At 31.6% G+C, this 24303-nt stretch overlaps 1 long non-coding RNA gene across 1 annotated transcript; it reads left to right on the forward strand.

Moving 5' to 3' along the window:
- The first annotated feature begins 7802 nt into the window (after nucleotides 1–7802).
- Nucleotides 7803–22759, forward strand: LOC146919965 (uncharacterized). Its single transcript, XR_015011638.1, has 2 exons — nucleotides 7803–8649; nucleotides 19148–22759. It is a non-coding gene; the product is annotated as an uncharacterized LOC146919965 (long non-coding RNA).
- The last annotated feature ends 1544 nt before the right edge of the window (nucleotides 22760–24303 follow it).

A 24303-nucleotide genomic window follows, 5' to 3' on the forward strand; every position in this document is an offset into this window, starting at 1 on the left:
TTTTTTAATGTAAAGACATTATAAAATGATTTTTAAAAAATTGAATTAACAACATGATAAATGATCATATAATACTTCAAAAACACTTAATTTATCTTAAAAAGACATTTTACATTGTTCGTAATTTAAAAAATAAAAGTGAGCCCTCCCCTCCCTTCCCCTCCTAAACCCTCTTCCCAAACACACCCTTAGTATCCAGTTTATCGGTGTGAAGTACTCTAATTTATTTTCTGCTTGGTTGTTCTTTGTGGCATTTGCTAAGGATATCTTTTTTGGGAATGTCTATTCACTATAATTTTGATTACCAACTGGTCTAACATCAGTTTAATTTTTTGTTTCAAATTATATATTTTCATGGATTTTATTTGTTGGAATTTTTTTTTTCTTGAGAGAATTTGTTGGAAAAGTTTTATTATGCCAAGTCTATTACTAATTGGTCTAAGAGGTATCAGTCTCATGTTAGTGATATTGGACAGTTTTACATCACACATTTTTATTACCAATGGCATAATAGAGAATGGAATAAACTTGGTAATTGTCCAAGGCATTCACGTTTAAAATGTTGGGAGTAATTTTAGAACATTGTAACTTTTTGTTTATGCCAAATCCTTTACAAATGGTCTAAGAGATAAAGGATACCTTAGTTGGTAATTTTAAAATAAATTGCAAGTTCATGATGCTAAGTATATTACTAATGATGTAAAAGATGTCGTCTGTCTCATGTTAGTGATATTGGACAATTTTTGTTGCCCACTTTTTTTATTAATAATGGTATGAGACATAATGGAATAAGTACTTGGTAATTGTCTAATAGGCTTCATCTTTAGAATGTTGGAGAATTTTGAAAATTTTTGAAAATTTTGTTTACGCCAAAAAAGTTACTAATAATCTAACAAATTGATGGTAATTTTAAAAGAACAAGTAGTTGGTAATTTTAAAATGGGTTATGTTACAAGACACCTTCATAAAAAGTAGTGTGGTGTCTTTTATCAAGTCACACCTCAAGGTGTGATTTTCACTTTTTTAGTTATAACTTTGATAAAAGACACCTTCATAAAAAGTAGTTGGTGTCTTTTAACAAATGCTCATAGAGTAACTTGATAAAAGACACCTTCACAAAAGGTGTCTTCTATCATAACCCTTTTAAAATTACCTGCACTGTTAAATTTTTTGAAAATATTGTAATACACACTTGGAAGAGGGCACCATAAAATCAATATCGATTTGCATACGGAGTTGGCCATGAGTGAGAATAAAATAGCTATTTGGTAGGATATATGTGTAATTAATGATAACCAGTTCCCAGTGGTTTGGACATATAAATGGTGGAAAACACAAACTACATTGAGCACCGTAGTGATGTGGCTTACATTAATGTTTAACTGTCTCATTAAATATCTAATGTTGTCTTTCCAATGATCTACTTGGAACTATCTCGGCTTTAGTTGCAGATGCCAAAAAAAATTTCTCATGCCTTAATTGAAGGATAGGTCATAACAGGCAACAACATTGGAGATAAGGTGTACATACCTCGACTATCATTAGAACGATCAGATCCAAGAATTCCATTCAAATTTCAACACAGACAATTTCCTATATTTGTATGTTTTGCGATGACTATTAACAAAAGTCAGGGACAATCACTCAAAAAAGTTGGCATATATCTTCCACAACCGGTTTTCTCGCATGGACAACTTTATGTCGCCATATCGAGAGTTACTTCAAGTGATGGTCTAAAAATCTTGCTATTGGATGAAGATAGTATGTGCATTGATACTACGTCTAATGTCGTGTTTAAAGAAGTTTTCCGTAATTTATAGTATGCTAAAATCTCATATGTATTTATGCACCAAAGTAAATGCAATGAACACCTTAATATATTAATGACATGTTTAAATTTGCTTTTGCCTACTACATCTTCAATTTCTATGACCCGTGCGGCAGCACGGGTGAATAGTCTAGTATATTTCAATGATACAAATTGGAATGCGACAATTATTCTATTTGAGAAAAATCTAGGCCTAACGAGCTTACTTAACGGACTAAAAAGTAGTTACAAATGTTACTATTTGCTATCTATTTCTTACATTCCCCCTCAAGCTAATAAAGAAATTTCAATCATTCTTTTACAAGTAAGTTGGTTGAATAGTTCTATTGATAAACTCTTTGTTAACACACCAGCTGATACCCAAAAGAAATTTAGATAGCAGTTATCAATCCACTATTTAGCTTCTCTTTGATGAAATGTCGATTTCTTTCAATATATTTTATCTTGTCATGCAAATTTGTTCATGAAAGAAAAACTCATAGTAAAATAATAATATAATGTATCAAATGAGAATCTAATAGAGTACATCCGAAAAAGTTGTCATAAAGTTTATTTCAACAACTTTGAAAGAAGCTCATTTAACGGTGTTTTTCTTTGTCGAAAAAGGTAGAGTAAGAATATTTGTATAACCATTTTATGACAATTTTGAGACAAACTTTATATTTTCTCTTTTTATTGATCAAAAACAGCAGAGGGAAAAAAAGAAAGAGAAAAAAAATAAAACAATGAAAAGATAACAAGGGGGAGAGAAAATAAAAATGAGAGAAAAAGTTATCTAAAAATTGTACAAATATCATTTCTAATAAAATAACTAACTTTTTGTTTAAAGAACTTTTTCTCAATATTGCTTGGGAGCAGATGACAAGTTGAAAAGAAAAAAAGAAAACAGGTCAAACGAACTCTTAAACTCGTGTAGCACGATCAAGATCTTTCATGTTGAAAAAAATATGAGAAAAAATAATGTGAAAATTTAAATTCTTAAAAGATATAAAGAGTTTAAATTTAGAAGAAACTAAATCCTTAAAATAAACTTCCCCCATCGTTATTATAAGAAAAATCAATTTTTTAGGTTGATATGAATGATGTATTTGGTCTATATTATTGACCAAATACGTCATTTATTAAATAAACCTATAAAAATGAATTTTTGCATATAATAGTGATCGGATAGAGTATAAGGCATGTGTCCCGTGAGCTTAACTCGGTTGGTAAGGACAATGCATAATATATGCAAGGTCTGGAGCTCGAACCCCGGACACCACAAGAAGAAAAAAAAAGAGGATAAGGCATGTCAATTAGGGGTGTTTGCAATGCGGTTTGGTTCGATTTTCAAGCTAAAAGTTATCCGAACTGCAAGATACATAAATATGCGGTTTTGGATAGCCAACTAATACATCAATTAGATTAAACTCTTTTTTGATAATCAACATGAGTTTTTAGAGAAGTTGACTATATATTGTACCATATTTCAATTCTAGTTTATAATAATAATACATTTAAATATGCAAAAAATTAAGAGGCATAATGTGCAAAAAAAATTAGTTTATAATAATACATTACTAAAAAAAAATACATTACTAAAAAAGTTAACAAATTTTTATTTTAATTCAAAGTACTAAAATATAATATAATAATAAATAATATTATTCATATTTACTTAAATAGACCGATCTAATATGCCTAAGAGGTTTTTTAAATAGCTTATGACTTGACTTTTTAAGCTAAATAAACTTCTAAAAAAGTATAGGCCTTCTCTGTTTTAAAAAAGTCTGGTCATACCTACCGCATCAAACTAACAAATTTGTAGCTGTACCCACCAAACCACTATAACAATACCATTTTACCAAAGTATCCTTTTATATCGTTTAAAAGGGGACATATAATAATCGATGAAAATTGATGTTGATACATTGCATAAGGCTGTGGCACATATGTAAAAGACGGTTTTGCCCCCTCGACAGTTAACTGCCGAGGAATTCAAAATCTGGCTGCAGTTAACTGCCGAGGATTTCCTCGGTAGTTAACTGCCGAGAAAATATGTTTCATCAGATGAAACAGTCACCTGCTCCCCCTACACATTATTTTCTCATCAACTTCCATAAACTTCATCCAATCCCCCCTAAATCTTAAAAAAAAAATTTTATCAAATATTGCTCCAAAATGATTCAAGCATCAAACATAGGATGTATCAACACACTTTTGACGTAAAAAAACAGGTATTGTGCATTTTTTCGGTTGATTTTTTGGTTATGTAATGGGTTTCTACGTCAGTTACGTAGAACCCTGTCATGGGGAATCTCGGTAGTTTACTGCCGAGGAAAACCTCGGTACCTTACTGCCGAGGAATACTTGGGAAAAATTTCCACAACGAAAAAATGGCAGCTACTGCCATTTTTTCAAAAAAATTTTCTTTGTTTTTTTCTTTGTTTTTTTTATTTTAGTTCATTATGGCATTGATGTTTATGCATTAGTTAGTTGTTAATTTATATTTTTGTGTTGTTTAATTATAGTAATGGTCGAGAACGCGGAAGATGTTCCGGGAGAGACAAAACGAAATTTTGTCCAAATTTCCGGAGATGTCAAACCGCCTAAGGTTGAAGCCAAACCAAACATTGATGGAGCTTCCGTCCATGTTGAAGCTTCTAAATATGTTAGCCCCGATGTCCTCCCACTTCAAGCCCACGAAGCTGACACGACTAGGTTTTTTTCTGACGACGTTAAGTTTCAAGATAGAGAAGAATTGCTTGGGTGGGTACGTTGTCAAGCAAATAAGACAGGATTTACAATTGTTACACAAAGATTAAGCTTGATCCATCCAATGTTGCGCCTAGTGTGTGAAAGGAATGGAGCTCACAAAGTGCCTAAAAAAAACCGAAGCATGCGACAACAGGCTCAAGAAAATGCGGGTGTTTGTTCATGATTAGTGGATATCAAAGTACGCAAACAAAGGAATGGGGATTGAACATTCTTAATGGAGTTCACAACCATGCGATGGAGCCGGCTTTAGAAGGACACATTCTTGCCGGTAGATTAAAGGAGGACGACAAGAAGATTGTACGTGACTTGACCAAGAGCAAGATGCTTCCAAGAAATATTTTGATACACTTGAAGAACAAAAGACCACATTGCATGACAAATGTGAAGCAAGTGTACAATGAACGTCAAAAAATGTGGAAGGCAAATAGAGGTGACAAGAAGCTGTTGCAATATTTAATCTCGAAGTTGGAGGAGCACAACTATACTTATTACTCAAGAACACGTATTGAAAGTACTACAATCGAAGATATCTTTTGGGCTCATCCAACATCCGTTAAGTTGTTTAACAATTTTCCAACGGTTTTGGTTATGGACTCCACCTACAAAACCAACATGTATAAGATGCCAATGTTTGAGGTAGTTGGGGTAACTTCGATCGATTTGACATATTCGGTTGGGTTTGGATTCTTGATGCATGAGAAAGAGGAAAACTTTGTTTGGGTTTTAAAAATGTTGCGTAAACTTCTTACGTCAAAGATGAATATGCCTAAGGTGATTGTTACCGACAGGGATGGGTCTTTGATGAAAGCGGTTGGAATTGTTTTCCCGGAAAGTTATGCAATGAATTATTACTTTCATGTGCAAGCAAATGTTAAACAAAGGTGCGTCTTAGATTGTAAATATCCTTTGGGAAAAAAGGATGGGAAAGAGGTGAGTAATCGCGATGTTGTCAAGAAGATCATGAGGGCATGGAAAGCTATGGTTGAATCGCCCACTCAAGAGTTATATGCAAATGCATTAGTGGAGTTCCAAGATGCTTGTAGTGATTTCCCACCTTTCCTAGCCTATGCCATGACCACCTTGAATGAAGTGAAGGAGAAAATAGTGAGGGCATGGACAGACTGTGTGTTGCATCTTGGTTGTAGATCCACCAATAGGGTAGAATCGGCTTATGCTTTGGTGAAGAAATATTTGGACAATAGTGTGGGTGATTTGGGTACTTGTTGGGAGAAAATACATGACATGTTGTTGCTTCAATTCACTGCAATACAAACAACCTTTGGTCAGAGCGTTACCGTGTTGGAACATAGATTCAAAGATGTCACTTTGTACTCCGGCTTAGGTGGTCATGTGTCTAGATATGCTTTGGACAACATTGCTATGGAAGAGTCACGTTGTAGGGAAACATTGTGCATGGACAAGGAAATTTGTGGTTGTGTTCAAAGGACATCTTACGACCTACCATGTGCATGCGAAATTGCTACTGAACTCCGTGAACAAAAGCCAATTTTATTGGATGAGATACACCACCATTGGCAAAGGTTACGCATGGGCGAAGAAAGTAATGAAGTTGGTTTTTCTGTCGATGATGAGTTGAAGGGTATTGTAGAACGTCTCAAGAAACTCCCTTTCCAAATGAAGCTTGAAGTCAAAGAGGCTTTGCGGCAATTGGCATTTCCTGAAACCACCATGATGTCTCCACCACCACAAAAAGCAACAACCAAGGTAGCCAAGAAAAAAGTGGCCATTGCGAGGTCTAAAGGAAAAATTACATCGACTAGTCGGATCCCTTCTTCTTAGGAGGTTGTTGATTCTCAAAATTCGGAAAGTCAACCGTCGCCATCACCAACAACATCACCACTACCTCCATCATCTACGGAGTGGCACAATCACAAGAAACAAGATGCCGTGACTTGGGAAGATGGGTATTTGGATCAACATGAGTTGTTCCGAAAGCTCATGGCTATTGAAAATGGAAACAAACCGCCGAAACCACAAAAGGAGTCAAACAAAGCGGCGCCTATTTTGTTGGACACTTCCGAAAAACCAAAGCAACAATTTGAAGTTATTGCGGAAGATGAGGAAGATTTTATGTCACTTGATCTTCTCCAATCACTTGGCCTTTAACGAGTGATTTTTTTGTCGGTGTTAGTCCTTTTTTTTGTAGAAATTACACCGACGTATATTTTGGGGTCCAAATTGTAATGCCAATTTTTTGTGGCCAATATATAAGTAACATTATGTAATTTATATTGATATATATGATAATATGACTTTTATTTACTTGAAACTAGTGCAATACTTATTTATAGCTTATTAATTTTTACGCATTTGATTTATTCGTTATTACATTCCATTTAATTTTGTTCTAATCTATGATTATTTTGTTAAAGCTTTTGTCAAGTGAAACATGTCTGAGGTTGCAAGAATTGAAGGGCGTGTTAGGTACTCCGCGTTTAAAAAGATGGTTAAGGTTATGATAACGCCGACGAACCGTCTTGATGATTTGAAGACACAACTTAACACTTATTTTGAGCATCTTGGTGAAAATCAATATACACGTCACTTGTCTGCTCTAATGCCATGCATAGACCTAGGAGAAGATAGAGATGAATTCGCATGGAAAACGGCAAGATATATGCCTTGGCTTATTAAAGAGGATAGCGACGTCGGATTTATGTTTCGGAATATGGTGGAAAATGATATATTATATATGTATGTTCGTTCCATATGCAATTGTGATGAATGTAAGTAAGGAGTTAATTTAATGATGTGTAATGAGTTGTAATGTGTTGTTTAATTATAGACACTTTGTACCGTTTTGATGAATTTTAAACTTTTGTGTAGTTTGAACCAAATATCGGTTTGATTTAATTATCGACAATTGTAAAAGATATTGTATTTTTCTTGTTCATGATCGAGTTTCAATGTTGTATGATTTGTATTGCCTTTGGAAATGCTCTGGTTTAATTACAGGTAAAAACTGGTCAAAAAATGGCTTGGAAGTGATTAGCATTTATGCAGAACCTGCTGCCTGCATTAATGTTTTCCTCGGCAGTTAACTGCAGCTGGATTTTGAATTCCTCGACAGTTAACTGCCGAGGAGGCAAAACCGTCTTTTACATGTGTGTCACAGCCTTATGCAATGTGTCAAGAGCAATTTTCATAATCGATACCTACCTACCGTTAAACATGTCGCGCCAAACATTACACGTCACCCAATCTACCCGTCACACAAAAAGGTTGAAACTAACTTATATTATATCGTTCAACCGCTTCTAGAATTTCACACGTTTTTGGTGCTTCAATCCTCCTTCAATTTCCGATACTGTCCTTCTCCTACATCTCTATTACGTTGATCGATACCGGAATTGTATAGATCCGATGGAGATCTACACGCCGATGGTGATTGCATTATTCATGTATGCCGATGGTGATTGCATTATTCATGTATGCTGTTCTTTTTTTTATACAGATCTGAATCTTCTAGTCTCAGATTTACGGTGGATGGGTGTGATCTTCACTTTCGATTCGGTATCTGGAACACTTCATAGAGAAGTACATGTTCCGTCAGAAATCAAGGCGGTCGAGGTGATTTTTTGCAGGTATGACGATCAATCGTCGTGCAGATCTCAAATCCAGTTCTGAATTATTGCGTTGATGCTATCACCTTTGTTGTTGTGAAGTTTGATCAAATACAAATATGTAGCAGATTGCAGATATTGTAATTATGTATATGAGAGGGAAATATAATTGGATGTAGGATGTATCTTCAGGATTTATGTACCTTAATGCGCTGAGCGTGTTGAGGATTGAATTCTGAGAGTGATCTTGTCATCCGACCTTTGCCATGTCAGGTGCGCTTGCTTGGCAGGTCAAAAATAATAATAAAAAAACAATTATTGGTTTTTGAGAGAGATCGCACAGGGTTTTTACCCGGGATCTTCTCTCGTGCGTGGTGTTGCCTTGCCTTGTTCCTTTTCCTTATTCCTCTTTATTATTTCGCTCTACTCTCCATAGCATAAGACGTATTCATCGAAGGAATTCTCTTACTCGGTAAAAAGGTATTGTCTAATCAATTTTCGGTCTAAACTGGTTTCAGTTCTCAAATACTAGTTGATAGTCGATGCAATAAACTGGTTATTATAATCTCTATTATATATATTTGCGTTATTTTTTTTCTAAAGTACACATGTCACCTCTCTATTCTAAGAATCATTTAATGTGATATCATTTAATGTTATATATGCTTAATTAGTTGGTAAGCGAAAATTAGTAGCCTAAAATTAGTTTAAAAATTTATTGTTTTGTTATTGAATAATTATAGTTAGTAGTCAAATTTCTAAATTATTTCTCAATACATCAGTTAAAATTTTATATCGAATGATATTTTAACATGTGTCATTATTATGTTGTTGAGCCAATTATATCGCATCATTGTTACATCTTATTTTTTGGTTTTTTAGTGCTTCAAATTTTGTTTATACTTTTTTTATATTCCAAATTTTGTTTTTCCAAAAAAAGGTATGAAATGATCAATCTTTAATTTTATTTGGTCAACAAAGTTTAACTACGCAAAATGTATTTTTTTTACTCTACCACGAACAATTTTATTACCTTAACTGAAGAGTTGATTATTTGCCGCACTCATTTTCGCTAATCATGTATGAATTTGTCTATCTTTTAAAAAAAGGATTAATTTGTCTAATCATGGAAATTTCTAAGCTACGATATGATTCATGTAATCGAAAGTATTAATTTGCCTTTATTAAGAAGATTCTAAGCCAATGTAATATTTATGTACCTGAAAAAGTGATGATACAACAACTTTCTAATTGACTAAAGGTGTTAATCACGTCATTAAAAAGAGTTTCTCCAATGGTGGTTTAACATGTGTCAATTTTGTTTTGTTGAACCAATCATATTGCTTGATTTTGGTTTTATTGTGTCATATATTTTTTTTCTTCATATTGCTTCAAATAATATTATATTTAAGCTCTTAGACTATATATATCAGATGTTTTATTCGACTCTTTCATCTGCTTTCTTCTTTCTTCATCTTACTGCAACCACATATCAGCTTCTTATGTTTGTTTTGCTTCATGTTGTGCTTGATTCTTAAGTCCATATATTTCTTTCTCTCTTATATTCTTCTTTCTTCATCTTACTGCAACCACATATCAGCTTCTTATGTTTGTTTTGCTTCATGTTGTGCTTGATTCTTAAGTCCATATATTTCTTTCTCTCTTATATTTTCGTTCAATTTTTTGTGTGTATTGAATCAATTTATTTTGCCTTTTTTCAGATGTTCAATTATTTCATGTGAAGAAAGACTATAAATGATTGATGCGAGTGACGTGAAATTGACACTGTTTTTCAAGAATTTAAGCAAGATTTGAATGTATGTCATATATACATCGTTTCTTATTATGAAATTCGTGAAAATTTATTATTCATTTCATTGATAAAGTCTTTTATTGTTATTGCACTATCTTTTTACAATATACAAATATATGTAGAAGGCTCATACATTCAAAAATAAGGAATGCATTTCAATTTGAAATTTCTACCTAAGGCATGTGTTAAAGGATTTGAATAATATTTATTTTTTCTCGCATCTGTTCTTCTAATTTTCTGACTTCCGTTTTTTTTTTCAAAGCATTATAATAAATTGCATATTAAGGACTGATTTAACTTCTCTCAAACATCCTAACAAGACCGACTGACATGACATGTTTTAGGACCCTGCGAATGTCGTTATTCTCTAATAATAAAATATATGAATTAATTTCGTCCAAAATATATATGATTTAAAACACTCATTATGAATAATTTTTTTTTTTAACAAATCAAAATGGAATATATTGCTCAAAAGAGAGTGAATCACCCCGCACAAGGTGTGCTAAAGTGATGAAACACCCAAAGTCTGTTACAAACCACAATCACCTAACAAGAAAGTCACCATCTAAAAAAGAAATACAAAGAATAATTACATGACACCCATACAAAGTAGTGGGTATCTCCACCAATCATGAAAACCAAACGCAATAGGTACCAGATGCGAAGAAAGCCACAAAAAGGAAGTTTGCTTCACTTTATCAACAATACTAGAAGGATCAAATACCGCATTTTTGAAGACACAGTTGTTTCTTTCCTTCCAAATTACCCAACAACAAGCCAACCAAATGACCTTAAGATAATAATGAGTACATTGTGGTAAGCCTGCCAAATGAATAAAGTGAACATAAAGGTCTGTAACTCATTATGAATAATTAAATGTCGCTTAGCTCAGTCTGTTGGGACAATGCATAAAATATGCAAGGTCCAGGGTCCAAACCCCGGCCACTACCATCCAGGGTTCAAACCCCGCCCACTACCAAAAAAAAAGAAGAACTACCAAAAAAAAATAAAAAAATGTCACAAGCATTTTCTTAATTACAATTATGCACATTTAATAAATGCTAAAACACTCTTATTTAACTATTTTTTTATTCTATCATTAAAAATCTCAATTAATAAATGCTAAAAAGTCAGAATCGTTTAATAGTTTATTGTCATTCAAGAAAAATAAAAAACTTACTCTACTCAGTTAGCAAATTCTTTTTTAAGGGAGTGAGCCAATTTTTTTTAATGTTTTAATATATTCATTTTAAAATTAACTTTATATTGTAAATTTTGAATCTCTATCTCTATTATAAACATTTGCCTTAATTTTTTTGAAAAGTACACATGGCATCTTCAAATTTCTCATCTCATTTAATTTTTTTTATCAACCAATCAAAATGGATCATGACTCATTTATTTTTTATTAGCCAATCAAAATGGATCATGACTCATTTATTTTTCATTAGCCAATCAAAATTGATCATGACATGATTTTTTTCTTATATATAGACAAATTGTTTTTCATTATTTTCATCTACCTCTTCCTCTCATAAAAAAAAAACCACTTTCAACCACATTATCTTTTCTTTTATTTGTTTATTTCCTATTTTTTTTATTGTTTGATTAACATTTCTTATTCTTATGTTACTTTTTATTGTGATTTTGTGTGTGTGAAGAATATTGTGATTTCTTATTCAAAATTGGTGTTTATATGTTCTTTGTCTTTTACCGGATTCTTATTTTGGACTTGGAAGCCAATCAAGAGAAAAGAAGAAATGCATCACATATCAATTAAAATATATATGAAGTATTTATTTTTATGTAGTATTTGTTTTTGGAAATGATGTTTATCAATTTTATTGATTGTTGATATTTTATTGTTATAAAGCTATGATCAAGGTCATGTATAACATAAAGTTTTTACCTTTTTCCAAACATCATGCCTTGAACTTGAGGAATCCATGTTTCGTATATCAATATACCTATGTTGGAACATAGTACCTAAAAAACTAAGCAAGTAGCAAATCTATAACCTTCATTTTTTTTTTTTAGATAAATGAGGATATGGAAGGTCAAATCGAAAACACACTAACTCATGGATATGGGAGCATATGAGAGAAAGAGGAAATACCACAGGGAGACCAAAACTTAGACTAACATTGACACCTTTAACTAACTTAATCAATATTATCATTGGATTAAAATCAATCAATGGCTAAAATTTGGCATCAAATTAACTTTGACACTTTAATGTCATTTAATCCTAACCCATTTTTATATATTGATTGAGGGTATTTATTTGATAAAAAAAAGTATGTCACTATTCCCTACTTCAAAAAAACTAATGTGATTTTTTGTTTGCAAGGCTAGGAAATGAAAAAAAAATGACTACAATCTCAAGAAGGTTCATATTGCATCAGCAACAAGCATATCCCAAAGGCCTGGCGAAAGAAAAGCGTGAACGAAATGGTGAATATCAAAAGAAGTGCAAAACATTAATTAATAGCTAATGTGATTTTCTTACTTCAAAAAAAAAAAAAACCAATGTGATTTTCCTTAAAAAAAGCCAATGTGATTTAGCAAGATTAAATTTTCATTTTTAATTACTTCTTTTTTGTTATTATTACTTACTCATATTAATGTAGTAATTTTTAATTTTTATGAACATTCAAAATCAAATCGAGAATGAGAAGATTTTCACGTGCCAAAGCAATTGTCCTTTTTTACGGTGTAAATTTTATAATTTTATAATTGCAATGGTACCTATGCAAATCTTTTTTCATTTTTAATTTCACTAAGATAGTAAAAAAAACGATGTTAACCCTTTACAGCCGATTAAGGATCCATTTCCTAAAAAAACAAATACCCATATATTACCAAAAAAAAAAATTGTGAAGAAAAAAATATTTATGAGTTGATTATTGTTTGTATAATATTACCAAGTTTACTCTGCTAAAAAAACAAAAATTTACCAAAAATGGTAACAATCACGTTTGGATTGAATCTGTGTGAGACACACCAAAATATAAAGTTTTTTTAATTGTTTTTCTTAAAAAAAAAATTGCTAGATGCAAATTTCACTATTGTAAACAAATAAAAAAATAGCTTCATTTTTTTCAATTAAATCTCTAGATTAAATTAGGAAAGTGTCTAAATGATTTTTTTAAAAAATTCGGTATCTGACCCATGACCGATTAATTCTGGTAACCATTCTCATATCCGCTAGAGGGGGCCATTTAAAGGCAAATCAAACTCTGTACAGGCTAGCCTACTCAAATTTGCATAAGAGGATTCAAATTTGATACCTTGAGATGATCACATTTCAAGGTGTAAAGCATACACCAATGGTTCGACAAAATTGTTTAAAAATGATATTTAGAAAGAAATATACTTGAACATGTCTTTTTAAGAAACTAAGAATAAGGTTCTTGCTAAATTGTGCCTTGAAGACACGGGCTAAGAAGGTAAAATTATAATTAAAAAAATTAAATTTGTATTGAAAAATAAAATTTTGAACTTTCAAACTAAAAAATACACAACTTCCAAGATTTCATTAATGTGTTTAATTTCTTTATTTGTACTATAAGGACATCTCTATTATATACAAATGTCTTCCTAAAAATCAAAAGTACACATTGCATCTTCATATTCTAAAGACCATTAAAGTCTAATTCACCTCATCTAAAAATCGAAAGTACACATTGCATCTTCATATTCTAAAGACCGTTAAAGTCTAATTCACCTCATAAAAAAGTTTACACATGTGATTTATTTGACAAGACAATGTGTCTATGTAAACATGCATTAATATTTTTATTAATTACCTTATTTATAAGCAGAAAGCTGTAAAAGTCTTATAATGACAAAAGAATAATTGAATTTTTTATCACTTATTAATCATGTTTCAAAGGCAACCATCAAATTATCATCATTGTTTGATTTCTCAACCAATCAAATGTAGTCATGTACTCTTTGCCTTAACTTTCTACCAATTAGAGTAACTAAATCATCATAGGTTTCAATCATACACGAATTTGTTAACAAGTTGTGTGTGTGTGTGTGTGTGTGTGTGTGTGTGTGTGTGTGTGTGTGTGTGTGTGTAGGTACAACAAATATAACTTACTAACAAGCAAAATCTTCAACTTTCATCTAGCATGTTGACGTGACATTTTTTATTGGGCTTTAATTTTTCCTTTTTTTTTTTTCGTTTCTCAAACATGAAACATATCATTGATGTCATTACAAGGACCATTGAATTGCTTCTGAAATGCAAGGACCAATGAGTACGAGTATATGATATAACATAACAAGTATGTGTAACATCGCAGTTTAAGTATTAAGAATTTAAAACCTTTTCAACTCAAATGGAGTTTTACTTTAAGATTTGAACTTAAAACATCATAAAAATGACTTTGAATAACTTTATTTAGAAGAAAGATTTACAAAATATTTACATTTACATAAAAGACACCTTTTAAAATATAGCGGATAATGAGACCCTAAACTAGACTCTACTGTGATCCGGCCTCTGATGATACTTTGAAAATTACTTATACCTGATAAATAGAAATAAACATGGGTGAGAGTATGAGTGTATGTCATTGCAAGGACCTTTGAATTGCTTATAAAATTGATTTAATTCAAATTATTTTTGGTCAATTTGTTTGATAAAAAAAACGGATCCTAAAAATATGTCAGATTATATGGTTGATTTAATTATAATGTTACGAACAGTATCATTTTTTTTTCTACAAAAGATGCAAAATCATCTTAGCATTTAATGAAATATCAATTATCTAATTGAATGTATTTATTGATTTTCCTTGATTGTGTTTTTCCGATGATGTTAGAGGTTCTTGGTACAAACTCGGATGAAGAAGAAAAAAATTTATTTTGTTTTGAGAAAGAAATAAAAATTAATCTAACAACTAATTATTAAATTTGCCATTAAAAAAGCCTTTGTTAAATAGGATATCTTTTTTCTTAATTAAATACATTAAATATATAACTTTTAACCTATGATGATCAATAAAATCTCATGTCTTTCATTTTAAATAGTATTCTAGACATTTTTTAAATTAAAAATAGAAAATAATTGATATTTTAAGGATCGTTTCTAATAACTATTCTTAAGATAAAATTTTATGGAGAAAAAACAAAAAAAAAAAAACTAGAAGACGTAAACCTAATCTGATAAAAAATTAGGGACATAAATTGAATCCAAGAAAAGAGCTAACATGAACTAAGTTGTATAATCACATTAGGTTAAAAACAACCACATTAATTGACACTACATCTTCGTCAAAATCCTTAAGACATAAGATATATGGATCATCTCATTTATATGTTTCTCTTCATCTACTGATGCATTCAATATGGAACTTTAACTCACATATGACACATTAACATCACTCTATTTAGTGTGATTTAATGGATGAAGCTTTATGTTCATTTCTTTCATGAGTAAAGAGAAAGTAAATTAGGAAATGAAAGATGATAAAAAAAAATCTAAACATGAGAAAAATGATAATGAATATCTCCACAATCAAAAGAATACATCATAGAGTTCAGAGCTATGAGGAAGCCTACAATGAATTGGATCATTACATTTGTCTAAGAGAAACCTCACAAATGAGATTGACACCACATTTTTATCTAAAATCTTTAGATACATGTATATGAGTCATTTCACTTCTATGTTATTCATCATCTACTCTTCCATCTAATGTAAAATTTTAACTCTCTCTCTCTCTCTCTCTCTCTCTCTCTCTCTCCAATGTGCGACTATGTGTCCATAATTATGTGACATACTACATAGTCAAACAAGGTCACACGGAGGCACAACATGGTCAAAAAGGTGGATTGATGTAATTTAATGGATTGGGGTTTATGTTCCTATCTTTCATGAGAATAGAGATAGAAAAATTAAAAAAAGAAAGAAGATCATGAAAAATAAATTTCAGATTAAGAGATATGATAGTGGTAAAAAAAATAAGAATTGTGTGTTTTGTCCATAAGGTTATAACAAATAGAGTGATTTTATAGTAATTTTATCGGTTTATTGAAGGAGTTTGAGATATTTGGGTAATTAATTTACCAAAAAATTAAACTCAATTAAAAATATGCCACAACATTTAAAAATGTTCAATAAAGATGTATTTTGTTAACTCAACATAACACGTCAACGTTTTTCTATCGTGAAATCCCAACGAAGACCAAAACTGAAGGAAGTTGAAATAATAGAGATTGATATTATAAAATATTGCATGAAAGCGAACAACATCAAAAAACTTCAATTTAATATAAAAATTATACAAACAACGTTGAAAAAACGAACGAAATAATTCATCAAAATGTTTAGAGTTTCAAGGCCGCCAACAATGAGTTAGATCATCACAAAGCACACAACTGAGATTGACACCACATCATCACCCAAAACTTTAAAATATTATGTATATTGGTCATCTCACTTATATGTTTTTCAAGATCTACTTGCATCTATTGTGGAACTTTAAGTCACAATTGACACTTTAACATATCTCCCATAAGTGTGAGACTCTTGCGTATGAGGTCTGGTGACATAGCCAAATAAGGTCAACCAGAGGCACAACATGGTAAAAAATGTGGGTTGATAGTGGTTTGATGGATGGAGGTTTATGATCATCTTTCATAAAAAAAGAGAAAGAAAATTAGAAAAAGAAAGAATATAAAAAAGAAATTTAAAGATAATAGAAATGATAAGGGAAAAAAGTAGTGTGTGTTTTGTCCATTGAAGTGTTAGGAATAGAGCGAGTTACTGATAATTTTATGGGACAGTTGAAGGAGTTGAAGATTTATCAGTAATTATTTCACCCAAAAAGAGAATCAATTAAAAAAATATCACATCATTTTTAAATGTCTGATAAATATGTAATTTGTTAATTTAACATAACACGTCTACATTTTTCTATTACTAGATCCCACCAAAAACCAAAAGTGAAGGTATTTAAAATAGTGGAGATTGGATAATTTTTTTCTTTCATGAAAGTGAACATTGAAAAACTTATATTTAATATAACAAAATTAAACTAATGAAATCCAAAAACTAAAAAAATAGTTCATCATAGTGTTTGGAGTTTTGAGTGAGCTTATAATGGATTGATCATCACATTTAACTAACAGAAACCCCAAAAATGAGATTGACACTACATCTTCACCAAAACCTGAAAGACATTATATATATTGGTCATCTCACATTCATGTTTCTCAATATATACTTTTGCTTTGAATGTAGAAGTTTAACTCACACATGACACATAAACATATCACTATTATGTGTGAGACAATCCGTATTTCTGATCTGGCGAGAGAGCCAAAAAAGATCAAAGGCATAACATGTTAAAAAATGTGGGTTGGTAGTGGTTTTATAGAGAAATATTTTTGTTCCTTTCTTTCATGAGAAAAAAGAAAGTATATTAGAAAAAGAAAGAAGACGAAAAAGGAATTTGAACATGAGAGAAATGAAAAGAGAAACAAGTAAGGAGTTATTGTTTTTCTCTAAGAGTATAAAGTATATAACGAGTTACTGGTACTTTTATACATTATTGAAGGAGATAAGAATTAATGTTCAATTAATTTACCAAAATATTAGACTCATAAAAAAAATGCCACGACAATTTAAAATGTCTAATAAACATGTATGTATTTTTTATGTCAGCAAGATACATCTACATTTTACTATTGTCAGATCTTATCAAAGATCAAAAGTGAATGAATCAAATATAACAGAGGTTGAATAATTTTTTGACATTTGAAAACTAAAATTTAAGATAAAAAATTAAACAAAACGACATTCAAAAACTAACAAATAAAATTATCACAACGTTGGAACTTCTGTGAGAGTCTGAGTTGAGTTGTATGATCACATTAGGCTAGGGTGTTCGCGGTGCAGTTTGGTTCGGTTTTGAGGCTAAAAGTCATCTGAACCGCAAGATAAAAAAGCATGTGGTTTGGTTTGGTTCGGTTGGCTTTTAAAGCACAATCCGAACCAAACCAAACCAAACAAATACGGTTTGAGTTGGATCGGTTGGTGCGGTTTTTTTGAGACAATACAATTTTTTGTTTACAACATTAAAATCGAGTTAAAAAGGTAACACAATATATTTTCAGCAAGGTTCCGACAATGTTTTTAATTTCATTCCACATTAAATTTTCATTTTCACCAAACAACATAAACCAAATTAAAAATGTGGACAAAAATTAATTCTATTATGTAAAAAATGTAAAATACTTATATTTTATCATTCTCTAAAAGTTCAAGTAGAACATAAATACATTTTTGAAATAAAAAAGCAAAGAAGAAACTTAACAAGAGAAAAAATATGTCATTTATAAAAGTTTTCATTGAGTTTCTATGAGTATTGGTCTAGGTGACATAGATTTTAATTAGTGTTTTTATTATGTTGCAGTTTGGTTTGGTTTGGTTCGGTTGGTAAAATGAAAACCGCAAACCAAACCAAACCATGTGGTTGAGTAAAAAAGTGATCCGAATACATCCAAATCAAATGCAGTTTTTTGCAGTTTCGGTTTGGATTGGTTCTGTTTGTGGTTTTTGTATTGGATTGGTTCAGTTTTGAACACCCTTACATTAGGCTAAGAGCAATCACACGAGTGTGATTAACATCAAACCTTCATCCAAAGTCTCAAGGCATTACAACATGGATCATATTATTTATATGTTGTTCACATCTACTCTTGCATACAATATAAAATTTTAACTTACACTTAACACATTAACATCTCTCCATTAAGTTTCAGATTCTCCGTGTTCGTGATCCACCACCTAGAACACTCCCTCTCCCCTACAACATTGAACCAGGATATCATACCACAGTTGAACTTTTTGGTGGAGCCAACAATAATGTGGATCAACACATCGGAGAAAGGGCAACAACACAGTGAAAATGAGACTACAGTTTCATCCAAAACGTTAAGGCTTAAGTATGAGTTTTTCACTCTTTTGATGTTCAACCTGCACTCTTTCATCTAATGTTGAACTTTAACGGACTTCTGCTACATCACAATATTATCTCCCTTAAGTTTGACGGAATTCTAGCCCGTGCTTGGCACGGGTGTCCATGCTAGTTATGATTTAATTTAACATAGATTTAATCAAATTTTTGTTAATATTTATGGCAGTAATTGCGTCATGGAGATGATTTCGTGCTATATAATTATCATCAAAGCTGGGATAAATAAGTGTTGAATTATAATAAAATAGATTTGATATTCTTTAATCTCATTTGAAGTATTGAATTGGATAGAGAATTATTGAGTTAGATTATTTATGTACATTCTGTAGCTATGTTCTGTTGTATACCTTTGGAGATATTGAACTTGTTTCATGTCTCTATTCACTCAACTTGATTCAAAACTGGAGATGGTAAACGAGTTATTCATCATCATCTGTCGGCATTTATGATGTGTAATGATAGATCATTTGCCAAGAATTTTAAAGCATCTACTGTCAAGAATTGTGCTTTGTAAATACTTCAATCTTATTGGATTCTTGGATTTGCTGGATGCTGTTCATTTACAAATTAACAACAACCAATACTAATTTGGGGGTTGTGGTTGCATCGAGAGAACATGAAGCAACATCAACAGTTGAATAAAATGTGTTGTTGATTTAAGAAGTTTCCGTTCATGCTCTTCCTCTTCATTATCAAGGTGAAGATGACTAAAGTTCCTTTGCCCATGTTAACAATGTAATATATCCTAGTATCTTATTTCTTTGGCAATGCAATCCTTTAACAGTAGTTAAGTTATATAGCTAAACGACATTGTTTCCTAGTTTCCACAATGGTTCAGTAGTGCATTTTTATATGTTTCATTAAATCTTTATATGTTTCATTAGTTTCCACGTTGTTTAAGGAAACGACGTGGAAACTAGGAAATAATTTTGATTAAGGATAATTTTGAACTGGAAAGTATGTTTTAGAATTCATTATTAGTTCTAGTATGGCTTTTTAGTGAATGTTTGGATTAAGGATAATTTTGATTTTGATAAATTTATGGAGGCAGTGTATTTTGTAGATGCTCCAAAATGGACTTTATATGAATTGTTAGTCATCCGTGACTATCTCAAGCTGTACTTTATAGTTTTTTATGTTACACGGATATGCTGAAGTAGTGGCAAACATAACTTCATTCATTTCTTGTCCAAAAAAAAAAAAACTTTATTCATTTGTTGCCACCACTATTTGAAGTTCTTAACTCCTTTTTACTTGCATTAGAGAAGAGCTTTTTGGGGCCTTTGGCCCTCTTTTGTACCAAAAAAAAAAAAAGAGAAGAGCTTTTTGAAAGAATTTAAATTTCATCTGGGCATGTTTTCCCATCTTTTTTGAAAAACTGAACTTTTACAAAAGCTCCGGGTGCTGAACGGATAATTTTTATGTAAATATACCATATAATTTTTTTTTCATGTATAATAATGCAAAAACAAACCCTTTTCACATAATAATAGTTAGTGGTTCTCACCAATCATCATTCTGTTGATGCCTCAAGGCTATAAACTGATGCAACTTTGTTCAGGATGTAATATTGATAATCGCATAAGTGTACCTAGTTGAAATGTGATTGAGTTGGTTTAGGGGAATGAAAATTTCCTGATATCTTGACTGGTTTGATACATAATTATTTTTGACCTCATCTCCATGAAAGATTTGTAGCTCAACTCGGTAGAGCACTCAGAGTTATATCCTATTGGAATCTTTGAGAGGCGATGGTTCGAATCCATCCTGATTTGCAATCAAGAGCATATGGTAAAGAATAAATGACGTAGTTCTGGAAAATTTGTATGCAGAATATGTGTGAATGTAATATTGAGATTGACTATGGAAGATTTTTAAGTTGCATGGGAGGTGTTTGGCATTCACAATGCTTCGTCTGTGATGCTTGCCATCTGCCAATAACTGATTGTGAGATCAGAATTTCTTTTTCTATGCTGTTTGCTCGACAAAACTGAGTTTAATCAAAACTAGTTGAAACTTTATTCAGAAAATCGTAAGTTAATGTCGTCGAATTATTTATGTTGTTTCTTAGTTTATCACAATATGATTATGAATAATATTATTTATGTTGTTTCTTAGTCTATCCCAATATGATTATGAATAATACTTTGACATCCATTCTTTCCATTTCGGTTTTCCACTTCTAGCAATAGTCCTTACCATAAGTCCTGCTTTAGGGAGAAGCATCACCAAAGATGCGATGTTTGCAAGAATTTTGTAAGTATCTCGGCAGGAGTCTTTAACTTGCATTTGTCATTAGAGTTAGTCATTTTACTATCAAAGTTTCCTCTTATCATGGACATGCATTTGAAATTTCGATACAATGTACATATGCTTTGGCTAGTAATGATATTGAGCTGTTCTCATTTATCAGAAAGGTCAGAATTCAGAACAATACTCATATGTTCTGCTGAACTGTTTTTGAGTCTTTATGACAAATTATGGGTCAGCTATTTATGACAAATATCACAAGTGTATAAGTGAAAACATCACAAGTCATTGGGTTGAAGATGTGATGCTCATTTTCCCCCTTATTGGAGAAAAAAACTAGGTCTTTCTTTATAGATGAAAAAAATTTCAGGCAATAATTCAATATGTTGTGTATGGTGAATGACAATTTTTTATTCATACATTATTAAAGATCCCTGTTAATTCAGCTGGCTTCATTGAGTTTAGAGTTCATCATTTCTGGATACAAAAATACTATCGAACACATGAGCTCGACAGCATTCCTCGATGTTGTAGCTGCGAAAGAATGGAGGTCAGTTATACTTATATCATCCCCCAAAACATTCCATCCTGTTGTTACTAATTAAGAAAGAGTTTTTGTCTTTTCATATCTTTTGCTTGACGCTAGTGGAAAGCTATGTTTTGAGTGCCTAGACTCAGCAATTATGGACGGTCATGAATGCCAACCTCTCTACCTTGAAATACTATAATTTTATGAAGGTTTAAATATGAAAGCGGAGCAGCAAGTTCCTATGCACTAAATGAGGCCATGGAGGATGTATATGTCAAACTTTCATTTGCAGAGTACTGTTACTTCCTTCCCTCCTGTCTTTCTGTTATCCTAACTTAGAGTTGCTACTTTGCTTTACTATCGAATGTAGGGTCATCACCGTTTACCTGAAACTAGAGGATTCTGCTTGTCAGAAAAACAAACTGTAACCACCGTAAGGATTGGCTGCTTCCAAATTCGAGTCTTTACACACTTTTAATTATGATATAAAAGATGCGTGTATTATTAACAGTTTTATATATTTAATGTGATGCCAGATTTTAAGAAAACCAAGTATAGGGAGTCGCAGACATGGTAACCAAGCCTTATAGACTGACCCGTGGATGTGAAGTGACTTGTTTTGTATGGCCTTCCTAGGTTACCATATAACATCTACTTTCACAATCTAGCGCTTGCAAATGACATTCACTGTATATAATTCAAGAACTTTATGTTTATAGGTTGTTAACAGGATCAAGGACTTTACCTGTTGATGGGAGGTACAGAACTAATTACAAGGTAATCCGTATTTGTTTGGAATGTCTGATTTGGTATTTGATTGGTTGTAAGACGAGATTATCCCAGTAAGCTTCACAATTTATTGCCAAGTGATATGGAGAGCATTCCTTGTAGGATATAACTTGTACAAAGACCTTGAGTCGGCTAGCCCCACTCAAGAAATATTCCTTGTAGAAAGACCTGGAAAGTTTACGGGGAGAGCACCTTTTGTTTTTTTTTTTTTTCCTTTCAGATGTTAGTAGTTAATTGGTAGATTAGTTTTTTCTCATTTGTCCGGGTGTACCCGCTTAACAAAGATCTCAACCTATTAAGGACCTCCATTGGAGGAAGAAAAAAGTGGGTTTCTATTAGTCGTCGGCTAATATATAATGATTATCTCTCTCTCTTGCAACTAATGGGTTCCATGATTACAATAGGAAAGAAAGTAAATAAAAGTTGGTCACACCATCTCAAATTCATGCGATTCTTTCTTTTTTTCAATTTTTTTATTTATATTTTTAAATGCAAATGTTAAAGTACATAGTAGTGGATTTATTTAAAGACTATTTTTAGATTAGTATCATTGAAGTCATTGGATCCTTAATAGGTACTTTTTTAAAAAAATTATTAATAAATGACGTGTACATAGACTCTTTTTAGTTTACTACCATTGAGCATCTCCAATAGTGAGTCATTTACTTGATAAAGACTTCAACCTATCAAGTACCCTCATCGGAGGAAGAAAAAATTGGGTACCTATTAGTTACCGGCAACTAATAGCCTCTTAACTTCAAAGAGGAAATTTTCTTTATGTGGGAGAATTGTAATTGTTTTTACTATCTTAATTTGGCGTTGTGTGATAAGGCTAGTTCATGTGGTAAAACCATGGTTTTTTTTTGGAATTGTTCAATACATCTATACTATTTTTGACAATTATACCTAGAGGGATGAAATTTCTATCAACAAGATCAAATAAAAACCGACAATATCGAACAACAACCAACAAGATCGAACTGAGATCAAAACATAGCAACGTCGTGAATGATGCAAAACACAACAACAATGATCAACCATGAATCCAAGTTATATCGATGAAGAAAGTTAAGTAGTTGGGTGTTGATGTTTGGTCTTACATATTTGGGGAATGATCACGACTATGTTTTAATATTAATAAAAGGGCCCATCTCTCGAGAGAAAAGTCCATGATGTATTCGTCCAACAGGTAATTCGTCTATTAGGGGTTTCTGGTTACCCCTTGTTAATATATACTTTTTTTAGATTCCAACTCTGTAATTTGGAGATTCTTTGGTTTTAGGCCTTTATGAATTTTGATTGTACAAAATCGACGATATGGTAGAGGTTAAACCAAAATTTGCCCAAACCACAGGGAGCAAAAATACCTTAAATCTTGAAATTTAATACCATGAAAATCCAAAACCAAAAGTCTTCAAATTAGAGGGTTGAAATCTATTTTTTTACAAGGAGTAAATGAGAAACTGCTAATACTATAGGGGATAAACATATATTAACCCTTAATAAAATTATTGAAAACGACATAGAAAATGAGTATTAGATTTTTAAACGAGAGGATGGTTACTTTATAAAAAAATAAAAGTATTAAAAAACGTGCTGATGAAAAAAAAGTATTTATCCATAAAAGAATAAGAGCTCGTTTGTTACAGATTAAAATAAAAGTGATTTTGACATAAAATAATTTAGAGATTATGAGCCCGTTTGTTATAGCTTTTTTAAGAAAAAAATCACTTATTTTAAAATAATAATCACTT

Source organism: Medicago sativa, chromosome 5 (assembly GCF_051527215.1).
Source record: "Medicago sativa cultivar Bolivia chromosome 5, Bolivia_mono, whole genome shotgun sequence".
In the NCBI taxonomy this organism is placed as follows: Eukaryota; Viridiplantae; Streptophyta; class Magnoliopsida; order Fabales; family Fabaceae; genus Medicago; species Medicago sativa.